The sequence below is a fragment of the Pyrus communis genome, chromosome 12 (assembly GCF_041283825.1).
Source record: "Pyrus communis isolate YQ-2024b chromosome 12, ASM4128382v1, whole genome shotgun sequence".
NCBI lineage: Eukaryota > Viridiplantae > Streptophyta > Magnoliopsida > Rosales > Rosaceae > Pyrus > Pyrus communis.
Genome location: NC_142576.1, coordinates 1,928,869 through 1,938,377, shown reverse-complemented (window position 1 = coordinate 1,938,377; position 9,509 = coordinate 1,928,869). Strand labels below are relative to the sequence as shown.

The 9,509-nt window shown below is 35.6% G+C and overlaps 1 long non-coding RNA gene across 1 annotated transcript; it reads right to left on the bottom strand.

The window, feature by feature from the left end:
• Positions 1-4,226: 4,226 nt before the first annotated feature.
• On the bottom strand, positions 4,227-6,080 carry LOC148692139 (uncharacterized). The gene is made up of 2 exons (XR_015954498.1): positions 5,940-6,080; positions 4,227-4,552 (listed from the first exon to the last, which is right to left on the bottom strand). It is a non-coding gene; the product is annotated as an uncharacterized LOC148692139 (long non-coding RNA).
• Positions 6,081-9,509: the final 3,429 nt, after the last annotated feature.

Here is a 9,509-nt window from a genome sequence, read left to right as displayed (position 1 = left end):
TTTAAGATAATTTCCTTCCATCCATAGAAGAAGTACAACTAATAATACCAAAGCATTATATACCAAAAATGTATTTGATATCAAGCATGCAGTTTCGTGACAAATTTCTGAAGATACCTTCGGAACATGGCTTCCTTATCTACGAAAAACTATCTTAATCTTTCGATATCCCAATTAGGAAGGAGAATACCACAAAGATACTCATTATGTCCTCCAGTTATCTTCTCATGGAAGAATTCCTCAATGATAGTAAGCCCACCATTAAAACCTACATGTGGTACACCAAAGCGTAAGTCGAAGAAAAATGCCGTCAAGTGTCATTTGCCGTCCAAGCCCGGCAGCTCCAGCTTTCGGCTGCCAAAAACTAATGAAAAAAATTTGAAAAATTTGAGTTATAACGATAAAAACAAAATAAAGGGTAAAATAAATAGTATCATGATTGACTTTTTAGTATAAAAATGTGGTTTTTCGTTAAAGTGAACAGTACCGGGAGCTTTTCGTTAAAGTTCCCTTTAACTCGATTGGAGAAATTCAATAACAAAATAAAGAAACCGTGAATTGAAATCAGGAACGAAATCAGAAATATGCACATATTTCAAATAAGAAACCGAAACGAGAAGAGGGTGTACTATTTGATAGGAGAAACTGAGCTCCAGAGACTCGATATTGAGCCGTTTTCCCTTGCTTATCGAATTCGATGATTTAATTGATTTGTGAACCGGTGGAATTCGAATTGAAAATGTGAACCGGTGGAATTCGAATTGAAAATGAAAAAGAGATAGAGAGAGAGAGAGAGAGAGAGAGAGAGAGAGAGAGAGAGAGAGAGATATAGAGAGAGAGAGAGAGAGAGATTGCAAAAATGGAAGAAGTGAAATTGAATTGGAAATAAAAGCAATAACAGAGAAAAGATTTTCATTGTGATAAGAACACAAGTGCTGTTGGAGAACAATTTAGAAACTATAAAATAACAGAAATACAGAACTGAAATACTTATACTCTATTATTCAAAAATACTTGCAATATAGAATGCAATAACACAATAATTACAAAAAATTATAATGATACTAACTTGAATGAATTGAAGGTAGAGGCTAGTGCAAACGCTATGTCCTTCGAACAGTATTTCTGTCCTACTCGTGTGCTTATGGTTCTACAACGTCTGCTCGACCATGATACAACTATCTAACTCTACAACCCGCACTGGATTATAAAACTCTAGCGAATTGCTTTGTGTGTTTGCTCTCTGGAAATTTTGTACGGAAGACAAGGAGGAAGAAAAGATGATTCTCACTTGGATACTGTGATTGCAAATATATAGGCTGTTTCACACCCTTTCAAATACTTGTCCAAGCCTTCAATCCATTTCCAAATGGTCCAAGTTCTAATTACTAAGAAGAAGGAATAAGCCTATATAAAGGCTAGTGAAAAAGTACTGTTGACCAATATGGGATAAGAGGGTCTCAAACTCCTACAAGTGCTACATCATTTGTTTTGATAGAAGTGGTGGAAAATTTTATTTTTTAAGTTAATAATTTTTTAGCATACATATCCTACTATTTGTATAGTGACACGTGTTGTACCATCTCGTGTACCGATCATACACTTTTTAGCACACATATCCCATTATTTGTATAGTGACATGTGCTGTATCATCCTGTGTACCGATCACATTGAAAAATCTCTCGAAAAGATGGAAGATCGAGAAAGGGAGAGAGACATTAAACAGGGAAGGGCATGCCGTAAGGGCAAAATTGAAAATTCATTGTTTGGGCCATTTTGATTGGACTGATTTAATGTTGAGCTTTATCCTAACCATTAAATAAAGTTACTATATTATTTTTAATTAACATTTAAAGTTTTCAAGTCATTTTCATTAATTTCCTTGTAATTATCTCTGCCCAGCAGTACGTATGACAATTATCTCTGCCCAAAAGTGTAAGTAAGAAACATGGAGATTTGCAAACTGATTAAATTACACACCAAATTTGAGTAGATATCAAAGGGCAAACACTGATAGGCCAATTGCAACACTGCGTTTGCAATATGCTATCATATCTCGCTGGTTTATTAAATTATATTACATTTAGTCACACTCAAACAGAAAACATTACAGACACGACATTGTGATCAACAAGCCTGGAGCATCACGATTGTTCATCAATCGACATTATCAGGTCCCTGAGGTTCGCACCCACAGTAAGGTTTGCACCCACAACACCCACAGCAGCTCTGAAACAAGCCCCAGCAGGTCAAAACATTAGACTTGCAATAGTAACCAGGGACGAAGTTAGAGATTTATATGAGCGAGAGCATCCTCAAACAACAAAGTCACAATTAAAAATCTCAAGAATTTATTGAACAAAACACTAATATATTAATCCATAAAGTTTTTCATACAACATAACATTATTCCTTGAATCGTTTTCATGTTTTGAAAGCGTTGTATAACAATATCATTACCAATACCATTAAATATCTCTTTATATAAAAATAATCATGTTATCATTCATCAATTGATGTCTAAATTAGAAAGCTAAATTCTAAATTGAAATGCCAAAAACAAATTAATGAAGTAAAGTCGTATAAAATACCTTGTGGAGTAAAATTCTTGTGTTGAATTTTCTTAATTGATTACTTTAACTCCAACTGTCTACAACACTCCAAATTCAATTGAGTTTTGGTTGAATAGAAAAAGAGGAAAAATCTGGTGAAGTTGAGGACTAGAATTGCTTTGTTGTACGTGGTGAGATGAGTTTTGTGTGGATTAACGACCTAGGGTTAGAAAAACGGGGATACACAATTAAATTAATTGTTAATTAAATTGTCATCAGGTAGGGCATTTGGGATCCAAAATGGTAGACTAGTTTAGTTGCCTACCAATTTTTTTAATTGTAGTTTAATTATGGCTGGTTATTGAGAATTGGAACGTAACCAAACAATTTTTTTAAATGAGTAAGGGCATCCGCCCCCTAGGCCTACATTAGCTATGTCCTTGACAGTAACACCAAGATGATAATATCTTAGAAAAAACTTTAAACAATAATAATATAAGCACACAGACATATAACCACTCTTATCCTAATTTTGATTCGGACATAATTTTACTTGTAAATAAGAGTTTGTTTGGTACTCTTCTGGAATCTAACTTTTTAAACTAAAAAAACAATTTTCAAATTTTAAGCCTTAAAAACTTGTTTGGTAGGACTGTTTTAAAAAACTGAATTCAAGACTAACTCAAAAGTATAATCTATTCTCTAAAAACACAAAAAATTAAGTTTTTAAACTTAAACTCACTTCTTTATTTTCTCTTCCTTCTCTCATTTCACTCCAAATCTCTCTCTCTCTCTTTTCTTCTTTCTCTCTCCCCCTTCTCTTTTTTTTTTTTTACCTATTTCGTCTCTTCTCCAATTTGCTCACTTCATTCTCTTGGTTCTTTCTCTCTCTTCTTCCTTTCTATCTTCTCCGATACTCACTTTTTTTCTTTCCTCCAATCATCTCTTACTTTTGATAAAAGTGGTACATTACGTGTTTTGATAGAAGTGGTAGAAATTTTATTTTTTAAGTTATTAACTTTTTAGCACACATATCCCTTGTACAGTGATACGTGTTGTACCACCTTGTGTATCGGTCACACTAAAAAATCTCTCGAAAAGATGAAAGATCGAGAAAGGGAGAGAGACATTAAACGGGGAAGGGCAAGCCGTAAGGGCAAAATTGAAAATTCATTGTTTGGCCCATTTTGATTGGACTGATTTAATGTTGCAAGAATGAAATAAGTGAAATTGAATCGGAAATAAAAGCAATAACAGAGAAAAGATTTTCATTGTGACGGGAACACAGGTGATACATCACGTGTTTTGAAAGAAATGGTGGGAAATTTTATTTTTTAAGTTATTAACTTTTTAGCACACATATCTCTTGTACAGTGACACTTGTTGTACCACCCCGTGTACCGATCACACTGAAAGATCTCTCGAAAAGATGGAAGATCGGGAAAGGGAGAGAGACATTAAATGGGGAAGGGCATGCAGTAAGGGCAAAATTGAAAATTCATTGTTTGGCCCATTTTGATTGGACTGATTTAATGTTGAGTTTTGTTGTAATCATTAAATAAAGTTATTATATAATTTTAATTAACATTCAAAATTTTCAAGTTATTTTCATTAGTTTCATTATAAAGATCTTTGCCCAGCAGTACGTATGGCAATTATCTTTGCCCAAACGTGTAAGTAAGAAACATGGAGATTTGCAAACTGAATAAATTACACACCAAATTCGAGTAGATATCAAAGGGCAAACGCTGATAGGCCAGCGGCAACACTGCGTTTGCAACATGCTAACATATCTCGCTGGTTTATTAAATGATATTACACTCAAACAGAAAACATTACAGACACGACATTGTGATCAACAAGCCTGGAACATCACGATTGTTCAATAGCCAGCATTATCAGGTCCCTAAGGTTCGCAACCACAGCACCCACAGCAAGGTTCACACCCACAGCACCCACAGCAACTCTGAAACAAGCCCCAACAGGTCAAAGCATTAGACCTGCAGCAGTACACCAAGATGATAATAATTTAGAAAAAAACTTTTCAAACAATAATAATATAAGCACATGGACATAAAACTATTCTTATCCTAATTTTGCGTCAGACATAATTTTACTCGTAAATAAGAGTATGTTTGGTACTTTTCTTGAATCCAAATTTTTAAACTCAAAAACAATTTTCAAGTTTTAGGCATTAAAAACTTGTTTGATATAATTGTTTTCAAAAATTGAATTCAAGACTAATTAAAAAATATAGTTTATTATCTAAAAACACAAAAAGTAAGGGCATGTTTGGTAATCTATTTGAATCAAACTTTTTAAACTAAAAAACAATATTCAAGTTTTAGACCTTAAAAACTTGTTTAGTAGGACTATTTTAAAAAACTGAACTCAAGACTAACTTAAAAATATAGTCTATTCTCTAAAAACATAAAAAATGAGTTTTTAGAGTTTTTAAACTTAAACTTACTCATTTCTTTTCTCTCCCTCCTCCCTTCTCACTCCAAATCTATCTTTCTTTTATTCTTTTTCTCTCATTTTCTTTTTTATTTTATTTTTTTATTTTTTTATTTTTTTTTGGCCCTTTTTCGTCTTTCCTATTTTCATTATCTAGGTTCTTTCTTTCACTCATTTTTTCACCTTTTTCGTCTTTCTTCCAATCCGTTCTCTTCATTCTCTCAGTTTTTTCTCTCACTCCTCTTCCTCTCTCTTCTTTCTCTTTCCTTCAATTATCTCTTACTTTCTTTCCTCATTTCTCATGCAACCCCTTATTTTTAGATTTTTTGTCTAGTTTAAGTTGTAAAATTTAACATTTTTAAATCGTAAATCAATCAAGTTTTTGAGTCTTAAGGAAAATTATTTTCAAGAAATGTTTTTAAGAAATATTTCAAGAAATGATGAAAATTTTCAAATAAGATACCAAACAGACCCTAAGTTTTTAAACTTAAACTCACTCATTTCTTTTCTCTACCTCATCTCATTTCACTGCAAATCTCTCTCTCTTCTTCTTTCTCTCTCCCCTTTCTCTTTTTTTTTTTTACCTCTTTTGTCTCTCCTCCAATCCGCTCACTTCATTCTCTTGGTTCTTTCTCTCACTCCTCTTCCTCTCTATCTTCTCCGATCCTCACTTCTTTTTCTTTCCTTCAATCATCTCTTACTTTCTTTCCTCCTTTATCCTCTTTCTTTCTTGACCCCCTCTTTTTGGATCTCTTTGTCCAGTTTAATTGTAAGATTTAAAATTTTTAAATCGCATACCAAACAAGTTTTTGAGTCTTAAAAAAAATTGTTTTCAAGAAACTCTTAAGAAATGTTTTGAAAAATTATAAAAAAAAAATATCAAATCGGATACCAAACAAGCCCATCAATTTCTGAATTTTACCAACTCACCACCATGACATCGCTGCGCCACAGCATGATAGCGCTGCGCAACAAAGTTCACATAAGCAACAAATGCCGCCCCGCCGTTTTCCTCCTTCCGGCCGTCCCTCTGTTTTTGTCATTCCTTTCTGATGATGTGGTGGATATATATTCTACAGCTTCCTTTTCTGAAATGATGTTGCGATTGTATCAGCTATATATAGCGGAGCCAACCGGTCCTGACCCAAGGTTTCAAGATCGGGTCCCTACGGTTTATTGAGTTTTCATCTAGAATTTATTCTTCAGGACAAATTGACCCTTATAATTAACTGGAAAATGTGCTCGTGCTGTACTGCATGTGCCAAATGTATTATACAAGACATGCATGAATAATTTCCACACAAAGTAACCAAAAAGATGGTCGAAATGGAATCACATCCTCAAGAAGCATTACCCAGCAGCAGAAGCCATGACAAGAAACGCTTCACCTAGAAGAGTGTTGACCACGAATTAAAGAACCTTCTCTTTCCATATACGCCATGCAGTTTCCCTCATAGAGAACCTTAGAATATTTACAATTCGCACCTTCAATTTGGGGAGCATTTGAAATATCATTTTGTTGTTACCAGTAATTTGTCAAGTGACGTAACCCCCGTAATTCACAATGACCTACATTATTCTTCTAGGAAGCAAGACCACAAACAAATGAATGATGTGGATAGGACAGATATGCCGATCTGTCAATTCTTGCAAAGGTTAGGTGCTGTCGCCAACATAGGAGGATTCTCTTCCCTCCTAATCTCTCTCCCCTTCCCTCCCCTCCTATTTGAACAGTTACGGTTAAGCAATATGCGAGAGGAGGGGAGGGAAAGGGATGGGAATAGGAGAGAAGAGAATCATACCCCGCCAACATATGCTATTCAAAATATAAGAGATTCTACAGCTGTAATTTCTAATAAAAATTACACTCAGTGATTTAATTTAATTCCATATGAAACAAACCTTCAAGTTAAGAAACAATTCATGTTAAGAAACTCAAAATATAAAAATTCTAAAGCTCATAAAGAAATGTTTCAAAATAAACCTTCAAATATTCTGCATCGTTCAAGTTGAGCTTCAGAATGACCCCCAGCAATGTCATTTGATCCATCGAAAATAGTGCTTATAATGTTTTCTAAAGCCGACTGCATGCTTTCCATCACAACTACGTCCTGGAATTGCGCAGAGGATGGAGATTTATAAGAATCATCAATGCAAGCAATACTGGAATGCTGGAAACTCAAAAGATAGCAAATTGAACTCTGAAAAGTGCTTGTGACCCAACCTGAGCAGGTATTGGAGAAAGCAATAGGCTTTTGATGATTGTATCAATTCTCTGATAAACTTTAGATCCAGCTATAAGAAGCTTGTATAAAGCGACCAACTTGATCAGTTCTAACTATTAGGGAGAATGACAAGTAATCCAATACCGTTACTGTTAATAGTTTGTTAAGGCTAAATGTAATTAGTTCTATTAGTAACTGTAATTAGTTAAGGTAGTTGAGGGTATTCTTGTAACTAGCCTAAGGCAACTAAGGCTATATATATTCACATCTGTGTAACTGATTTATTCATTCAATACAATTGGAAAACTTACAGAGGAAGTTTTCTGTTTCTATATGGCATCTTGCCATTCTACTTCACAGCACTGACCTTTTCTTCCGCTTGTCAAATCGATCGGTTCTTGATTGATCCTTGCTTTCTTCTCCCTAATTCTTTGATTCTTTGTCTTCGATCTCACTTGAATCTTAATCTCTATAAGATATGGCTGCTCAATTTGAATTGCCACCAACTGGATCATCTTGTCCAATCATCTCCCCTTCTGTCCAAAACCCTAATTCCTTTTCTAATCCAAGTCCTCTGAATTCGTATACCTCTCTTACGATTCACAACATCGGTAGTATGGTGCCGATGAAGCTGAAAAGATCCAACTATCTACCATGGCGATCACTGTTTGCTCCAATTTTCAGGCGATACAAACTTCTTAGTATCATTGATGGCACTGCGATTTGTCCTTTGCCATTCTTGCATGATTGCTCGATGAACCTTGCCTTCGAGGATTGGTATGAAAAGGATCAAAATCTCTTGATCTGGCTTAATTCTAACCTATCAAAAGAGATCATTCCGTTCACGGTTGGGGTTTCCTCTTCTCGCGAGCTCTGGGTGAAGCTTGAACATCATTTTGGTGGAGTTTCGGAGGCTCACATTCACCAATTATGATTGCGACTTCAATCAATTCAGAAAGGATCTCAGTTTATCTCTGAGTATCTTCAACAAATCAAGGAAATTGTTGATTCCTTGCAAGCTGATGGTGCTTCGGTGTCTGATCGTGACCTAATTGCTGCCACACTACATGGATTGCCTTATGAATTTGAGTCCTTTATTGATTCCATCATGCTTCGCTTATCTTCTACATCCCTTGATGACCTTCATGGTCTCTTACTCACCAAAGAGTTGTCTGTGGCTCGCCGCAAGAATGTTATTTCATCCTCTGCAACTGAGCCCCTTCAAGCCTTCTCAGTGCAATCTCAGCCTCCCCTGCTTCCTACTTTATCTGCTTTTGTTGTTTAGAACCAACTTCACTCTGCTTCTCGGTTTAACTCAAATCGTGGTAAGACATCTCAAGGTAATTTCTCCTCAAATCGCAACAATTGCAATTCTCATTATAATCGTGGTACTTTCACCAACAATCATGGAAATCGAAATTATCAAGGCTCTCGCAATTATCAAGGTTCTTCTACTTTCAAAGTTCCTTGTCAAATCTGTGGTTCTACCAGTCGTGAGGCAATTGACTGCTTTGATCGTATGAATCCGGACATTTGTGGTCGAATTCCTCCTGCCAAACTTGCTGCTATGTGTGTGCATCATTCAGCCAAACCCTCTCAACCTTGGTTAATTGATTTTGGCGCCACTTCTCACATCACCAATGATGTAGCCAATATCTCTTCTCCTACTCCCTATACTGGAGAGGACAAAGTGTACATTGGAGATGGTAAAGGCTTATCTATCCATAATATTGGTTCATCATCTCTGCACACTCCTCATACTTCCTTTAAGCTGAGAAATGTTTTACATGTTCCTTTCATGAAACATAATCTCTTGTCTGCTTATCAATTTCTTAAGGATAATAAATATTCATTGACTCTTGACCCTTATGGATCCACTATCAAGGATCGCATTTTAGGAAAGATGCTTTTGCAAGGACCTGTTAGGGATGGTTTCTACCCTCTACAAGGTTCCACCAGTTCTCATACTTCTTCACCTTCAGCTTTTCACAGCATCAAAGCACTTGCCACAGTATGGCACAAGCACTTAGGACATCCTTCCTCCTCCATCTTTAGAAGGGTCATATCTGTAATAACCCGTCCCGGGATTTACGTAGGAAAATAGGTATTTTTGTATTTTCACTAAGTTTGGGGGATACCTTCCTTTTTAAAATTGTTTTTCTAGCCTTAATTGGTGAGCCCAAGGGGCCCACCCCTGTTTTGTCCCCCGGTTCTTTCCCTTTCCCTTCTTTTCTTTTCTTTTTCTGAAAAGTCTCTCTTCTCTCTTCTCTCTTTC